Below are 17,356 nucleotides of genomic sequence, written 5' to 3' on the forward strand. Positions count from 1 at the left end.
CAGTCTCCCTTAAACATGAGAGGAAGCAGCTGCTGAAAGCTGGCAGGACAGCTCCCCACAGCAGGATGGGGGCAGGGACAGGCACGGAAGGTGTGAAGGCCTGGGCTGGCGCAGCCAGGGAGGGAATGTAAGCCTTGGACTTGGACTTGGGGGTGAAGATCTTCAAAATCCCTCCCAGACCCAAGACTCTCCGGCGTGCTCAGCGTGGGCACAGCACACCAGAGCCCCAACCACCGCACTTCCAGGAACTTACCCTAGAGGCAGTGATCGCGGAAGTGCAGAAAGATCTCCCCACAAGAATACGAATCCCGGTGCTATTGATAATAGCAAAGGATGTTGTTTGTAATAGCAAATGCCCAACAACAGGGGACTGTCTTCTGCAATTATAACGGAAGCACGTGATGGAATCCCAAGCAGCCATTTACAGTATGTCGAAGAAGGACATTCACTGGCATAGAAATATAATTACCATACACATTGTTAAAGTGGAAAACATTTACCAAACAGTATGCGTGGTCACATATTTGTTAAAGATTAAAGTTAACAAGGATTATCTCTGAGTAATTTTTTTATTTTCCACTTTTTGTCTGTTTTCTAAATTTTCTACAATAATCATTTATTACTTTTGTGAAAATAAGAAAACAAACGTTTGTAAAAGATGTGCTCAGAAGCAAGAGACAGGGGTGAGAAATGAGGAGGCATTTGAGACACCAGGTCTGCTCCCAGCTCTACCATGATGTGCTGTGTGCCTGCGAGCACACCCTGCCCCTCTCTGGGCTTCTGCCCATTAGAGGGGGCTTGGGCTAGATGATCTCTGGGGCTCTTCCACCTCTGATATTCTACAATTCAGTCCCCACTGTGTGCCACCAAGGGGAACCCAAGGCAGCTAAGAAAACAGGCTCCCACAATGCAGGGGGACGAGTGTGGCTGTGGGGAAGGAAGGGGTTTGAGAGAACTGAGGGGCACTTAACGCCCTGTGGAGGGGGAAAGAGGGCGACCAAGGAAGGCTTCCTGGAGGAAGTGGCACCTGAACTGACCAGAACAACAAGTAAGGTTGACCAGGGGTAGAAAGAGGGAGGGGCACATACCACAGCTTGGAGATAAGGGAGCATGCAGAGCTTTCCAGGAAGTCCCTGCAATCCCAGCTGACAGCAGGGAAGAAGGGGCAAGTTTCCTGGGTGGAGGCAGGGCTGGGGTGACTGGTCCTGTTTATGCCCAGGGTGCACCTGTATCCTATTTCCCACTGATAAGGGCAGCCCTCTGCCCTGCTACAGTGAGCCTGGCCCCTTGGCTGGGGGCCAGGACAGGAGCACAGTGGGTGGGGCACCTGCCTACTCAAGCCACCCCACCCCACGTCCCCTGAGGCCTGGGCTCTGTGGTCATGGGCCCTCGGTCCGTGGCATTAACAGTGTGTGTGTTAATGATGCAACCAGCAGTGTCAGGCGTATGGGAGTCACAGACCCCTGTGGGAATCTGACTTTTTCCCATAAAAAATATGCACATATGCTGGAAAATGCCGTGATGGTTTCCAGGAGTCCAGAGCTCACGCCCCCACGCCCACCCACAGACCTAAGCCCTGGGTTAACAGAGCCTAACAGTCACACGTGCAGACTGGAGCCAGGCAGCTTCATCCAAGCCCGAGCCCCACCACCCAGAAGCTGTGCCATCTTGGGCAGGTTACTTAACTTCTCAGTGTCCCCAGTTTCCTAATCTGTAAGATAGGAAAACTTGACATACTTCCCGAAGTTGTGAAAATTAAATAAGTTGCTAGACATGAAGTGCTCAGAACCAGCCGGCACACAGCGCTGAGTGACGGTCAGCCACTGCTTTCATGCCCCGCCGTGGCTTACATAACGCACTCACATGTAGGTAACAACAGGGCCCAGAGAGCAGCGTCCAGCTCCGTGCTCTCTCTGAGGTCTCCGACAGCACTCAGAATCCCTAATCTCCATTTCCAGAGGCAGTGGCCTTTCCCAGGAGCTAGGTGGACAGGCAGGGGCTGGATGGTTAGAGGCCAGGAGGCTGGCAGAAGGCCATGGCAGAGACCAGGCCCAAGAGGCGGTGAAGGGAGAAGGAGAGTGGGCCTCCCAGCCCCTGTCCTCAGGGAAGGCCACAAACCCCGGGGTGGGGGTGGCAGGAGAGCTGGTTGCTTGGTAAACAAGGTGCTGGCCCCCAGTGCACTGGCAGGGGCCTCCAGCACTGCCCCCACTGCACCTCCTCAAAGGCCTGGCGCCTGCCATTCAAGGCCCTCCAGACCCGCCTGCATTCCAGAGCCCCTGTGGCTCAAGGGATGGAGAAGTGGGGGGCTTCTAATCCCCCTGGAGCCACCAAGGCCTTGAGGACAGCTGGGTCTCAGCTGGACTGAGAGCTGAGGCCTCACTACCTCCCTGCAGCCCCGGGCCCGCCAGAACCTCGCCGACATCACCAGCCATTCTCCTAAAGTCCAGCCTTGCCCAGCCAGTCACCAGTCTTGGTCGTGCATCAAGGCCTGTGCTAATAAAGTTCCCACTGCCTGGAATGCCTGCCCCTCGGGATGCTTACTCATCCTTCAAGACCCCAGCTCCAATGTCATCACCTCTCTGAAGTCATCCTATCCACCACCCCTTTCCCACTCCATGTCCCATTCCTCAGGCTCCCGCCCAACCCCACTGGGTCCTAGAGAGGATTGTGGGGAAGCCAGAGAGTGGGAAGCTGAAAATCAGGACCCTCAGGCCAAAACCGGACACAGATGTATGTTCTTTGACTTGCACGCATTTTTCTTTAATTTGAGATTAGTTATTAACGTTTTAAAATCAAGAGATTTCACATAAAAGTCAGAACTTCTCTTTAAAAGGAGCCCATTCTGGTGACACTGGGCATGCATCCCCACCAGCCACTATCAGCAAGGCACATACAACGCCAGGCTCAGATGCGCCAGGCGTGTATTCTCCAGTTAACGCAGCCCATAACCAACCTCCTTCCTGCCCAGCCCCTGGGCGCACCTCAGTGTGTGGTCCATGCAGAGTAGACTCGGGGCATTTCTACACCTGTATCCTGCAGATCCCAGGGCAGGACCAGGACTTACTGACCTGTGTGTGGGCAGATCCTGCCTGGCACCTGGCACACACAGGCTCTCCACAAACACCAACTTCCCTTCTTCCTCTTCCCCACATGCCTGGGAGCCCTAAAGGGCAGGGACCAGTTCAATTCATTGTGGAAGCTCTCACCACTTTCCCAGGCATAGGTCCTTATTGAGCACTCAGGATATGAATGAATGAACAGCTGTAATTATGCCCAGTTGACAGGTAAGCAGCCTGAGGATCCAAGGTGAAGTGACTTGCCACAGTCACACTGGAAACCGCTAAATCTTGACTCAAACAGGTTTCCTTCCTGATTTCAAATTTGGTCTTTCATTCCTCCATAAACCCAGGAGTTTCTACAACAAAAATAACAACAGCAATAGTACCACTATAATTGTCATCATTGTTATTTTTTCTGCTATCGTGTAGTGTGCATTTATCATGAGCTTGGCGCTGTGCTAAGTACTTTTACATACCTTATCTCACTGAATCCTTATGACTAATACTGTCATTATTCACATTTACAGTTGAGGGAAATGAGGCTCAGACAGGTCAAATCACTTGCCCAAAATCACAAATCTAGTCATTGGCAAAGCTGAAATTTGGACCCAGAGTCCACGAGAGGGAGATAGCTCCAGAGCCTATGGAGGAACCTTGGCTGGAATAGGGGAGATAATGAGGGGGCCTCAGCCACCGAAGCCTCCAGTCTTCAGCCAGGCTCCCACTGTGCTCTCCCAGCCCTAGGCCCAGCTTTTCCTGCCAAGGTGCTAGAGATAATGAATGAGATGCTCTGGTCGTCATGGAAATGCCATGGCAACGCCACACTTTCGGGAAATGCCACGGTAACTGTGGCCACTGCTCTGGAGTTGAAAGTCACTCCCTACCCCACCCTCCCCTCCAAAATTCTCTGGCTTCCCCACAATCCTCTCTAGGACCCAGAGGGAAGGAGGCAGAGGTACAAAGGCTGTGTAGCAATGAGGACTGGGGAGGAGTCCAGCCCTGCCCTGGATGGACAGGTGGGCTCCAGGAGTGAGACCGAGAGCTCCCTGAAACTAGGCTTCCTGTGCTTTTCGTGGTGAAACGCACCTAATGACTCAGCTTGCATGTACTTGGTGCCTACTGCATGCAGCAAGCCTCCTGTGAAGGGCTGTACGCATCACGCTGCTGCGCCCCAACAAGCTGAGAGGCAGCAGGACAGTGGTGGCTAACATCACACTTACGGGTTTAGACTGGAGCCAGCCTGCCTGGGTTTGACTCTTGCCTTCAGTCTCCACTAGCCTTGTGACCTTTGGGCAAATCTCTCTGAGTTTCCTCAAGTATAAAGGAGGGTTTACACTACTTACCTATCTCGTGGGGCTGCTGCTAAGACTGAGAGAGATGATGTGTGTAAAACAGCTAAGCGCCTGGCACACGCTGATAGAAGCTAATAAAATTATTATCCATTCAACAGATTTGGAAACTGAGACTCAGGAAGGAACTGGCCCAAGGTCACATATCAAGTTAACAGTGCATTCAAAAAGAGAGGAAGGGAGGTCAGGTTTGGGGGCACACTGGGAGTTGGGAACAAGCAGAGACCCATTCCCCGTTCCTGCATCCTGTGCTCAGTGAGCACTAGGAGCTCCCAAGCATGGCACTGGGCACTGAAGATGCAGGCCTTTGGGCTCCAAGGTTTTGTGTCTCTGGTGTGATGCCACTACAGGGTGAATGGAGGAAGGTCCCCACAGCCCCGCATGCTCACCCAGCCCTGCCTGGGTCATTCCTGACAGTGCCCCCAACATCCCCCACACTCACATGCACACAAATGCACAAGCAAATTCACATGGCGCTGACACGTTCAAATGGTGTCATCACTGGCACCTGGGCCACAGGCACAGCATGGGGCGGGAGCTGAGGAGAGGTGCAGGAAGAGCCCTGCAAGCAGGCTCAGAAGTGGGTGTACGGGTATCCGAGCTCAGGGAGGATGGGCGGCTACAGGCCCAGGCACTGGCAGCCCCACATGCAATCCCAGGGCCACTCCCCACAGCTAACCCAGCCCCTCCCAGACTGCCACACCCCCGGCACAGTCACACCACCACCCACTACCCAGCCACACCCCACAGCCGCCCAGCTCCACCAGCCACCCTGCCCCAGCCTGCCCCACCCACTATGTACAGCGCAGCAAAGAAAATCCTCCACATTTGCTTCCCAGCTGTGCGGGAGTTTCTCCTGCACAATTACACCCTGGGGATACCAAGACCAGAAGTAAATCCCTTCCTCTGCTGCAAGCTGCTGCACACCCCATCCCCCACAGCCCCGCAGTGCTGCCTGGCTGGGGGCCAAGTTGCTGCCCATCAGTCACCCCAGAGTCCAGGGCTGCCACCAAGGGACCATCGGCAGTCTAGCTCAGAGTCTCAGGTTGCAGAGTGTGCGGTCTGCCCTGCAGTGAGCACATGGGGACGCTGAGGCCCAGAGAGAGAAAAGGACCTGTGGGGTTGCATCAACTAGGGCTGCCCCACCCCCACCTACCGTGGCCCATTTTCTTATCCATTAAAACCCTGCCATCCTTCTCCAAGGCCAGCGTCAGCCCAGAGTTGACTTCTTCGTCGGCTGTGGATTTCAAAAGTCCTAGATGAGCTCTCCTGCTCTGCATCCCACCATGCAATGCCAGATTCATGCTGCCAGATGTCAGCTATTCTTGCAATTAGAACACTGGTCCCCCAACTGCACCGAAAGCTTTCCAAGGCAGAAGCGGTCGCCTGCCCATGGTAGGTGCTCAAGATGTGCCCTTCCCAACCACCTTCCCCTTTGTGAATCTGCTATGAGAAATCTCCAAGCTAAATGCATTAATAATATGAATTTCCATTTATTAGACACAATATGCCTGTACTACAAGTTATTATTTAACCCTTACAGCAGCACCATGACCTACATTTCCCTCATTTTACAGATGAGGAAACTAAGGCCGGGAGGGGCCCATGACTTGCCCCAGCCCACAGAACTAAGGGTGACTGGGAATCTGAACACGGAGCCACCCTGCTCCGGAGCCCAGGCTCATCCTTTAGCACCAGGGCCCTCTGTGTTCCCCAAGGACAGCGGACACACATGAGTGCCCTGGACCTCCCATTCTCTGCTCCCTCTGGATGGTGTTTTCTGCTTTTGTTTTCATCCATTTGATGTGTGTTTTAACATCAAAAGCAGTCTCTAATGATCCTTCTTGGAAGCAGACCCACAAATCTTCCATCAATAAACAAGCGAACAAAGCATAAAGCACTGGTCGGCTCCCAGGTTCTCAACCCGGGGTTTGTTCTGGGTTCCCCGGCAGGGACTGCCTCACAGAAAATCTCAGGAACTCAGACCCCACTTGGTGAGAACCTGTTTTCTTCCGACTGGACCTGAGATGAGAGTTTACCTTTGCACCAGCTCTGAAGAAAGGGCTTACTGAGAAAACAAACAAGACAGCTGTGGGGAGGGTGGGAGGGGGGAGCAAGACAGGTCAGGACCAGCTGCCCTCCCGTCCCACTGCAGCTCCTAATGCAGACCAAGGTGGGCAGGCCCGTCACAAGGCATGCTATTCACTAGCCCATGAAGCTTCCCAAATAGGGCTCTTTCTCCGCTCAGCTCCCAAATCCATCTACGACAGTCGATCATCCCTAACTATTTTCCCTAGGCTCAGATCATAGGCACTCGAAAGGAATGGAATGATATTTCCTTGCAAATTATCATAACCTCCCTTGCTGACAACAGCCAGCACCGACTGAGCTCCTGGTAACTCACCAGCCCTACACTGGGGCCATGCTGACAGTTTTCCCTGATTAATCACACCCAATCCTCACACCCTGGTGGTAGTGTCACTGACATGTGCACTTTACAGACATGGAAAGCTAGGCTCAGAGAGGGTAAGCAGCTGACTCAACGTCACCTAGCTGGGCAGTGGTAGTGCTAAGATGACCCCACACCAGCCCACCTCAGAGCCCCTACACAGTCCTGCTGCCCAGCATTCCACACCATTCTTGAGTGAGGTCTGAGGCCCAGTGGGCACCCAGAGAGAGGCTTCCTGCAGGTGCTCAGCCTCAGCTGCCTAAACGCAGGCTGACCCAGCTTCTCCAGCAATAGGAAAGCCTTCACTGGCAGAGAAGGGCACCATGCATCCCAGAGAAGCAGGGCCTCAGCTGGAGGGTCCTCACCTTCCCCTGCGCCAGGAGCCTCTGTCAGCCCAGACAGGCAGGGATCCCACATGAGAAAGGGGGACTGCCTCCATGCCCTAAGCAGAGGCCTCATGCCAAGGAAGAGGAGACAGAGGTCGGAGTGAGGCTCAGAAGCACGAGATCCCAGCCAACGAGGACAATGGTGACCTGCACGCCCCACGGGTCTGCCATGCCAGGTATTATACCAAGCACTTCCCAATCATGACCTCATTTATTTGTCACTTATTCCCAATGAAGTAGAACCAAGTTTATCATGCCCTGAACTTCTCCCCTGTCTGCTGCTCCTGCAGAGAAGCCGGGAAATGCCGTCAGCCCCCACCCTCCCACATGCCCCCAACAAGGTTGCCAGATGCCCCTTGAGAGATTCTGAGAAGCAGTCTTAGTTGGGGGGACCTCCATCTCGTGGATGCAAAAGCCAAAACCCATGTGGGCCTAGAGGACATGTCAGCATCCAGCACCTCCACTCGCTCCCTGTGTGCCTCTTGGCAAGACCCTTCCCTTCTCTGAGCCTGTTTCCTCAACTGCACAATGAAGGATGTGGACTAAATCAGAAGTCTGTGACCTCCTGGGGTTACAGAATCCTTTGAGAATCTAATGAAGGCTGTCAGTGGACTCTCCCAAGACAGATGCCACATTCCATACAAATTCAGGGTAGTTGTGACTGGCCCACCAAAAGCCAAGTTAAGAACATGGAAACTCTCTAGGGGCCCCTCTGGCTTTGACGAGCCAAGGCTCTCGGAGTCTAGAGAGGACTGAAGCCACGAATACAACATCCGAGTGCCCTGGGACCTCACCATTCTAGCTCCTGCCCTGGCCCTACAGTAAATCTTTAACTCTTGGACCTGTTGGCTTCAGGTGGATCTGCGGACTTGCCGAGCTGTCAGGAGAAGCCACATGAGAAGCTATGTGTGACACTGAAAAGGCTTCCTTCCCAGCCCTAAGCCGCTGCCTTCTCCTCCAACAGGAATCTGGCAGGTCAGCCCTGGGCCATCTCCCTGGGGCTCCAGGCACTGGGACCCTTGAGGCAACTGCTTCTGGTCCTGACTGGAAACAGAACCCACACCAGGCTCGAGGACCAGCCTGCCCCAACCCCTGCACCCCAGGCCCCTCCTGTGTAGGTATGAACACACACGCTGCACATACACGCACATCCAGATAGACCTAGGAGGACTGGACAGGAGAGAGGGGACTAGGAGCCCACGGTCAGAGGGTATAGGGAGGCCAGGGAAAGAATGACAAGACCCACCAGACCTCCAGGCAGCAGCCACTCAGCTCCGCTTCACTTCGCTGCGTCCTCTCAATGGCTCCACACTCCTCACTTAACAGGGCCGCACCTAATCCGAGAGCCAGGACAAATGGCATTACTGTCGGCGGTCCCCTCCCCGGGGAGGGAGGGAGGAGGGTGGCCCTAGGGCACTCTGAGCCACCAACCACATTCCTGGAAGCCTCCAGCTCCCCGCCATGTCCCTTGTCAGAGGCCACCAGCCCCTACCTCCTGGACCTCAGGAAGAGGTGTCCTGCCTGATTCTGCCCCACACCCAGAGACCCCACAGCAGGCAGGGACCCCGCGTGGAGGTGCCTTTCACAGAAGAGGAGAAAGTATGTCCCTGACCCTCATGCCGATGGGCCCTCTGGTCTCTCTCAAGAAAGGTGGCAGCCAGGGGTGGAAGGAGCCTTCACTGGCACCGAGGATAACCGGGCTCTGGCTGCAGCTCTGTCTGACTTCCTCTGTGATCTTAGGCAAGGCCCCTCCCTGCTCCAGGCCTCAGTTTCCCCACCTGCCCTGAGAAGAGGAAGAAGGACCAATATCCCTATTGGAGCCATCTGGTGGTCAAAGCATCTGCACTGCTAGCTGTTGGCCCCTGCCCCCAGCCCAGCTCACCTGCCAGGCTCTTCCCATTGCCCCACCCTGCAGAGGAGGAGGAAGGGTGACGGCCAGTATGGATGGTGTAGAAACTGTGCCAGAGTGTTGAGGTCCTAGAGCTGAAATGGGCCTTACGAAGCCCAGAGACAAGAAGCAACTCGGCCATGGTCACACAGGCAGCTGGAAAGGGGCGAGGCTAGCCTGGGTTTGCTCTTCAGTAGCAAACACGTAACGGGATCCACCTGCAAGCGTATTTGCCTTTTTAGAGGACACCAAGGAGAGCACAGGGCAACGTGCCAACGTCAGAATTTCAGGCCCCCAAGAGCAGCAGCAGGAAAAAAGATGGTGCGTTTGTACACGTGGAGCTTAGGGATGGAGACTGGGCCGACTGCCCAAGGCCCCCTCATGCCACACCACGAGGGTGGCCTAGGATCCCAGAGGCACTGGGTAAATCCCAGGAACCCCCGCAGGGATTAGCAGCCTTGGCCACCTGAGGCCTAGCCAGCAGGCCTGGCGGTGGTGATGGGGACACACCAGAAAGACGCCCCAAGACCAGGCTGCCCTGAAAACATGAAAGCCTTGGGGACACTGAAAAGGTTCCGGGCCCTGTGGCCAGAGCAGAGGGAAACCAGGTGCTCTGGGGCAACAAAGAGAAAGGGAAAAGCTCTGAGGCCCTTGGAGCCGCAGAAACCCCCTAATCTCCCAGAGGCCTGGGGGCACAACACGGGGCCTGCTGAGACCAGGGAGGCTTCACCCAGGGCCCACACGAAAGCAGCATCGTCCCTCCAGACTCGCTGGGGCTTGTCACCACAACAGGAGCCTGCCGCCAATCCACCTTGGTGCGCGGGGCTCCACACACTTCCACGGAGACGCAGCTGGTGGTGAAGGGGGCAGGGGGTGGGAGGTGGGGGTGAGAGGGCCTTGCTTTCTCTGGAATACAGATGGCGCAGACACACAGCAAAAAGTGCCAGAGGACCTACTTATCATAGGCTGATTTTAAAGGGGCCCAGGGGCCTCGATGAGATTCTAGAAGGTGCCTTGCAGGTATCCCTGCACCCTCAGGACTCAGGGAACAGTTCACGAGGTCAGGAAACCAGAGTTCTAGTCCTAGACCAGGCCAGAATGAGGCAAGCGAGGCAGCAGACACAATTGTTAAGGAGGCACTCACTCGCAGGTGTCCCTGTGCACCTGCATGATGATGAGAGTGAGTGTCACCTCACAGCAGCACCTGAGTGTGAACGTTGCTTAGAATTTGCCTCTAGGTGCCTCACTCGCCTCACCATGGTCCCAGCCTCGCACTAACCTGCCAGTGACCTCAGGCAAACCCCCACTGCTTCCTGGGCCTTGCCTTGGTCACCTGCAAAATGGAATCGCACCAAACGACTCCCCCTAACTTCTCCTAACTCTAAGCTGGACGATTCTGTAGGGAGCATAACTGACCTCCACAGCTCATCCCAGAAATGAGCACAATGGCCCCACTCTCCACCATCAATTAACCCATCACTCACCATCTCCAGGCAGAAAACACATTATACAACCACCCTACATACCAGTGTGCTGGGTCCTTTACTAAATGCTGGCTCCACTTCAGCATGGCCTCGTCTTACAAATGTGGAAACTGAGGCTCACGGAAGTTAAGCAACTTGCTCACACTCTCAGTTGGGAAGTGCTTAGCTGAGATTCAAACCAGTGTCTGGCTTTAATTCCTACATTCCATGGCATCAGCCAGATAACCCAAAACCCACTAGGGCCTGGAGGATGCCATCGGGTCTTTGCACCTCCCACATCTTCGAGTGTGCAATGCTTAGGCTAAGATGAAAGGCAGGCTGGTGGAGACCGGGGGCAGGCAGGGATGGGAAGCCCGCGTGGGCGCTGAGTATTTGCAGACTGACCAGTCTCCAGCCAAGCCAGTTGTGCACCACTGTGGCTACAATGTCCTCATCACCATCTGTACGCCACAGCCACTGCTGTGCCATTTTTAAATCATTACACAGACACAAAGCTTTTTCACAGACAGTGCTTTGGTGACACATGACAACCTTAGAAGAACATAGCAGGGATTTCTTCCCCCTTTCTCAAATGAGGAAAGTGGGGTTCCCAGCAGAGGAGTGACTTCCTAAAAATCCCACAATGAGGCAGAGTTTGAGCGTAACTTGGAGCCCGTCTTCTGCCTCCCAGTGCAGGGTGTTGTCTCGCCTCCATGCTCTCGACTTTCAGTTCAACCAGCATTGATGGGCCCTTATAACAATGACCATTTTTGAGAGCTCCCTCTGTGTAGGTATTAAACCCAGCACTTCACACATTATGTCATTTAACCACCATGACATCCTCGTAAATTAAGTATTGCTACTGTCTTTGACAGACTCTCCGGAGACACTGAGGTTCAGAAATGTGGGGTATCTTGCCCTGGGTCGCCGTGCTAGGAAGGGGCAGGGTAGGATTCAAACTGAGGTCGGTCTGGCTCTGGGGCCTGAGCCCAGAACCTCCACTGAGACTGGAGGGGACAGGAGACCAGATGTCCTCAAACAGCGTGTGCGCCTGGCAGGTTACGGCAAGATTATGATAATAGGAGGACAAACAAAGCTCTTGGAGAGCCCACAAGACGGAGGCTGTTACAAACATCCGGGCAGGAGGCCAGGAGTCTGAGCAAGGGACATGGAAACAGAGGGAGGTGACAGATAGGAGGGAGGTGGCCTTGTGAGACCTTGGTCAAGTGCCTTGCTCTCTCTGGATCTCCATTTACTCAGCTGTTAAGAAAAGTCCCTGGAATATCTCCAGAGCCCCCACATCCCTAAAAACCCTTGGACCCTGGGAAAACAAGCAATGCCTGGTGACAGCCTGGCTGCAAGCCCTGGGGGACTCTGAAATGTCCTTGGCTGTCCTGGCATGGCTCAACTGCTGGGAAACAGGCCTACAAAAGCACAGGGTCAGACGGCATGCCTGGGCACCACTGAAGTGTGGGTCCTGAGGGGGCCACATTCCGCCCATTGTCGACCTCTCCATAGCTCCATTGGAGCAACCACCCCCAGCCTGGATCCAGACCAGGCACCGAGGTCACATCCAGGCGCTCAATGGAATGCCACTCAAGGCCTGCCCTGCCCCTGCCAGCCGTGTCCAAAGCCCGACATGCATCAGCTCAAGTCCCCTCAACGTCACCCACCCCTCAAAGCCCCTCACTCACATTCCCTGAGGTCAGCCACGGGGATGTACAGAAAAGGGATCCTATGGGAGACCTTAGGGAAAATGAGCACCCATCCCCGAGGGACCTATGCAAGACGGAGGCTGCCCATGCCAAGTCAGTGAAGACCTCAGTTGGGGAAGCAAGGGAGAGTCCATCAGCCCTCAGTTCTCACTCCGGCAGGTGGAACAGGCTCAGGGGCTTGCCAAGAAGACTCAGCCTCAGTCTCTACACTTACAGCTGCCCCCTCAAAGTACATGCATGACGTGCTCCTGCTCAATAACCTCCCATGGCTCCCACCACCCACCAGGCAAAACCGCTTAACTTGATGGACTACACAGGTCACTGGTACTAACTAACAGCCTCTGTGAACTGGGTATGGTATGTGCCAGGGCCTTTGCTAAGTGTCTTATGTGCATTTCTTCATTTAACTCTCACAGTATCCCTGTGTGGCAGGTACTATGGCTGGCCCATTTTCCAGATGAGAAAATTGAGGCTCCAAGAGGTTATGTCACTGGCCTGGAGTCTCACAGCCAGGCAGCAGAGCAAGGATTCACATCCGTGCCTGGACTCCAGGCCTGGGTTCTGAACCACTGTGCTTTGCGGCCTCCTCAAGCGTTCCCTGCCCGCCTCAGAGCCCTGGGGCCAGCTCAGCACTTCCATGTACAGGAGGGAAAACGAAGGCACAGAGAGAACACTCTCTGTGCTGGTAGCAGAGCCAGGGCAAGGCCTGAGGCCTCGGGTCTCCCCTTCCAGGGCACCCCTGGCCCCTCCCCAGAAGGAACTCCCACCCAAGAGGCATGCCAAAACCTTGACAATGAATTCTCGGAATCTCCCTTCTTCCTCTGTGTAGAAGGAAGGGCAAAGCAGGAAGAGGTTTGCAAAGAGAAAAACGAACATGAAGGGCCCAGGAAACATCTGTTCTCACAGAACAGATTCTCAAGGCTGGGAGGGTCCTACAGGGACCCCTCACCCTCCTGCAGGAATCGCTCCTTCAACAACTGGAACATGCAGGGCCCAGGACCAATCTCTATGCAGGTGTCCCACCCCTCTCCACCCCCAGGGTAGGCTCCAATCTAACACATCTGACCTAAAATCTCCATTTCTCTCCCCAAACCTGCTTGTCCTGCAGCCATCCCAGTCTCAGGAAATGGCAATACTGTCCTTGCAGTCTCTCAGGCCAGAAACCTTGCCGTCAACACCTCTTCCTCTCCCACCCCACATCTAACCCATCAGCTCATTCTGCAAAATCAATCCAGAATCTGACCCCTGGCTGCCTCCCCCACTGTCTCCACTCTGAGCACGCCCTCATCCACATGACTGCAGAGCCTCAGGGCTGGGAGTCCTGCGTCCACCCTCATCTCGTCTCTGCGTGGCAGCCCACACTATCCCTCTCAAATGTATGTTGAAACAAGTCAGTCCTCAGCCCAGCCCCTCAGCAGCTTCCCCTTTACTCAGACTAAGCAGCAGAGTTGTCTCTGTGGGCCAGGAGGCCCTACACCTTCTACCCTCCACTCTCCCCTGGCTCCATCTCCTAACAGGGCCGCTCGTATTCTTTCTGCCCAGCCACTCCAGCCTCCCTGCTGCGCCCCCAGCACCCGCACCCTCTGGCCTCAAAGCCTTGCACTGCTGTTCCCTCTGCCAGGAACGCTCTTCCCCAGATACCCAGTGGCTCCCTTGCCTGGAGTCTGCTGCCCCCTTACCAGAGAGATTCCACGACCATCCAACCACCCGACACAGAGGAGCCCTCCATCGAGTCACAGTGTCTACCCCCAACCCAGCTTTATTTTTCTTCCAGGCACTTCTCCCCACCTGACATATAGTTGTATTTGTTGGGTTGTTGATTCTACCCCACCAGTCGAACGCCAGCCCCAAGTCTATACAGGGACTGAGTCTGTTTCGTTCACTGCATCCCAGTGCCTAGAAAAGTGCCTGGAACAGAGTAGATGCTCAATAAAAATCTGTTGCATGAGAGACTACAGCCTCGCTCATCTGAACACACCTTTTGGTTTCTGCACCCACTAGGAGACCAGGACCTGGAGGCTGAGATGACACCCCACCTGTGCCAGCTGAAACCCTCAGGGTCGTCGCATGAACAGTTCCCAGCCAAATCCCCTTCCTCTCCCAGGACAACTGACTGCTGGACCAGGATAGGACTTAACAATGGTCCCTGTCTAATGCCTCTGTCCACCTTCTGGCCACTGAGGGAGAACTTCTGGGTCTGACAGCTGGGCCCATGGGGCGGCTCTAGCCGCCAGCAGGATCATGGACGGGGCTGCTGCTGCCCGCCCTCCTAGCCCACTAGTGCTGCCGGGATCCAGCATCCGACAAAGGCTGCCCCATGCGCCCAGCAAGAGGAGGCGGAGGAGGGAGGCCCAGCGCACGCCTGCCCTTCTCCTGTTGTCAGCAGGACGACCATCAGAAGGAAGCTCTGTTCTCAGAAGAAAGAGCATGAAGCCCAGTGCCAGGCGGAAATGGGCACAGAAGCAACTGGCCCATCAGAGACAGTTAAAGGAAAAACAAAAAAATGGGACGGAAGATGTTTGAGGGGTAATTTGCACACCCAACCGGTTTCATGCCTCCAGGGTAGCTGTGACGATGATGGCTTCACTTTTCCAGGCCCAAGGTCCTCACAGACAATCAGATGATTGTCCCAGCTGGGTGATCTGGCACTGACCCTGCAAAGGAAGGTCGCGACAGAGGAGTGTGGCCTTGCCTGGGAGTGAGAAGACGTAGGGTCCAAGCCCAGCTTTCCACACACTCATGTGTGACATTGGGAGAGTCCCTCCCTCTCTATACCTCAGGTTACCCATCTGTAAATGGCTTGTCCAGGCCTGCACTTGAAGCCTCAGCCTGCCTGCCACAGGACCACACAAAAGGGCACCCCTCAGCCTATGCAGGTTGCTGGGCTGCCCAGACCAGTCCTCCAACCTCCCTGGGCTCAGGACCTCCCTATGGGGCCTGACACCAGGGACACAGCCTCTGCCCACTTTGACCGAGGATTCCAGCTTATCTCCTCCTCTGACATCAGGGCACTGCTCTCCTGAGCTGTTACCTGAAGAATGTGAAACCCCTCTGGGCCTGGCCAAGGGGCCCCTCACTCCACCCAGACCCTAACACTTGCTGTGATCCCCGTCATCCTCTCCAAGAATGGCTCACAAGGCACTTTCAGCCACAACCACTAGGAAGAGCTCAGCGTGTTAGTGCACATAGGGCAAAAGAGAAGCCCAGAGAGGGGAAGACGCATGTTGATGTCACACAGCACAACTGCCACCCAGGGGTCCTCCCTACCAGCCCTAGGCTCCATGAGCTAAGACAGGATCCTCAAAGCATGTATACAGACCCCCATATCTGAATCTTCTAGGAAGGGAGAGGCTGTACCCTAGACTGAAGGAATCGAGGATGGGAGACAGAAATCTGCATGCATTTTTTACAAGCTTCCTAGGTCTTTCTTGCGCCCAGAACAACTGTGACCTCTCAGGTAAGACCTCTTCCAGGAGGAGGCATCTTAGCTGGCCTCGAGGGATGGTTAGGATTTCAATTAAAAGAGTGAAATAAATCTTGGACGGACAGACAGCCGGGCAAAGGAGCTGATGGATAAAGCCCATACTCTAAGAGGAGAATAAAGCAGAGAAAGGCCTGAGGGAGGGGAAGCCCAGTCCAGTAAACATCTGAACTGATCCCCCCGTCCCTCTGTCCCCACAGGACACACAGGGCTGGACAGGATGCCCTCTGAAGGCTGCCACTCCCAGCCTCCCTTCCCCCCTAAAGTCCTCCAAACCCCTGGAAGAGTGAGAGGCGGGGACAGCTGCAGGCAAAAGGCTTCTCTCCTTGGTTATATGGCAGCATGGGGACCACACTTTCAGTGACTGTTTATCTGCAGCTTAAGAAGTTGCCTGGGTCAGTGGCTAAGCAGCCACGGCTTATCTGGGAGGAGGATTCGAGGGCCACAGGGCAGACTGATCCAGCAGCCTCTATTAAATGGAAACTTCACAGCTGGTCAAGAGCACCACTGCCATGCCTTCATTCATCACGGAAGCACTCGTTATGCTCCTTCTGTGTACACAGCCCTGAGCCTCAGCACAATGCTCAGCGCTACAGTCAGCACAATAGGATGCAGAAGGAGTCAGCCCCCCAATTTCTACCCGCCTCAAAGAGCCCATGAGGCAGACAGAAGACGCCCCACACCAGAAGGCAGGAGAGAAAACAGGCCATGCCTTCAGGACAGGGCTGTCAATGCAGATGCCTAGGGGCCTGGAAAGGTGATGTAAGTGTGCAAAGGGGCCAGGTTGGGATGGGGCAAAGTGGAGCGTACGTGCCTCATCTCTAGTAGCTGCCACTGGAGAATGCAGGCTTGAGGTTTTCTGATCTTCCTATTTTTGAAGTAAAGCCAGAAGTTGGGATTTTTATATGAAATCTCCTGTTGGCAAATCTCCTGTTAGCTCAATATTTGGCATGGGCCGAGTAAAATCTGCCCGTGGGGCGGATGTGGCCTGCCAGTTTGTGGCCTCTGTTTTCTTAAAAGGGACAGAGAATACAATGTGGAACTCAGTAGAGGAGACTTCCCTGCAGCTGAGGTACCAGGGAAGGCTTCTTGGGAGAGGAGGCATTGGCGCTGGTCTGCAAGGATGGGGAGGGCACTCCTGGGGAGGGAGTCATGGCAGAGGGTGGGCACACCTGCTGGAACCACAGGGGCCGTGGGACAAGAGCCCCCCCAGCCTACAGCCTACCTTTCCCGGATAAAAGGAGTCCCTCTCTCCCTCCCCAGGCACAGAGGCATCAGCTCTGTGCATCCCCAGGTGGCAGAAGGAGGGGCCGCCTGCCCGGCAAACCTCTGGACTAAATCAATTGGTGGCAGAATAGTGTGGGTTCGATTTCATTCTTGGAGCTTGAGGAACAGGTCGGCTAGTGCAACAGCTCCATGGGGGAAGGGAGAGGAAGAGACAATGGAGGACAAAATGAGGTTGAGGATCGTGTCCTGCCTGGCCAGGCCCGGCTGGTTACATAACCCTGCCTCAGGACAAAGCCACGTTTAAGCACCAGGGAGGGCCTAGGCTAGGGAGTCCTGGGA

The 17,356-nt window shown here is 54.8% G+C and overlaps 1 protein-coding gene across 26 annotated transcripts in view; it reads right to left on the bottom strand.

The window, feature by feature from the left end:
• Positions 1-17,356, bottom strand: part of NDST1 (N-deacetylase and N-sulfotransferase 1) — an 80,645-nt gene that overhangs the window by 28,479 nt on the left and 34,810 nt on the right. For 5 of the 26 annotated variants that reach the window (XM_070570472.1, XM_070570463.1, XM_070570453.1 and 2 more), the window contains exons 2-3: positions 8,495-8,577; positions 254-314 (exon numbers count right to left, since the gene is read on the bottom strand). The exons of 3 other annotated variants lie outside the window; for them this stretch is intronic. The gene's annotated coding sequence lies outside the window, so the exon portion shown is untranslated. Of the gene's footprint in view, positions 1-253; positions 449-3,206; positions 3,416-8,489; positions 8,578-17,356 lie in introns of those variants that run through there. 18 more of the 26 variants (XM_070570474.1, XM_070570454.1, XM_070570465.1 and 15 more) reach the window with 6 other exon arrangements.

The sequence above is a fragment of the Equus przewalskii genome, chromosome 13, assembly GCF_037783145.1.
Source record: "Equus przewalskii isolate Varuska chromosome 13, EquPr2, whole genome shotgun sequence".
Lineage (NCBI taxonomy): Eukaryota > Metazoa > Chordata > Mammalia > Perissodactyla > Equidae > Equus > Equus przewalskii.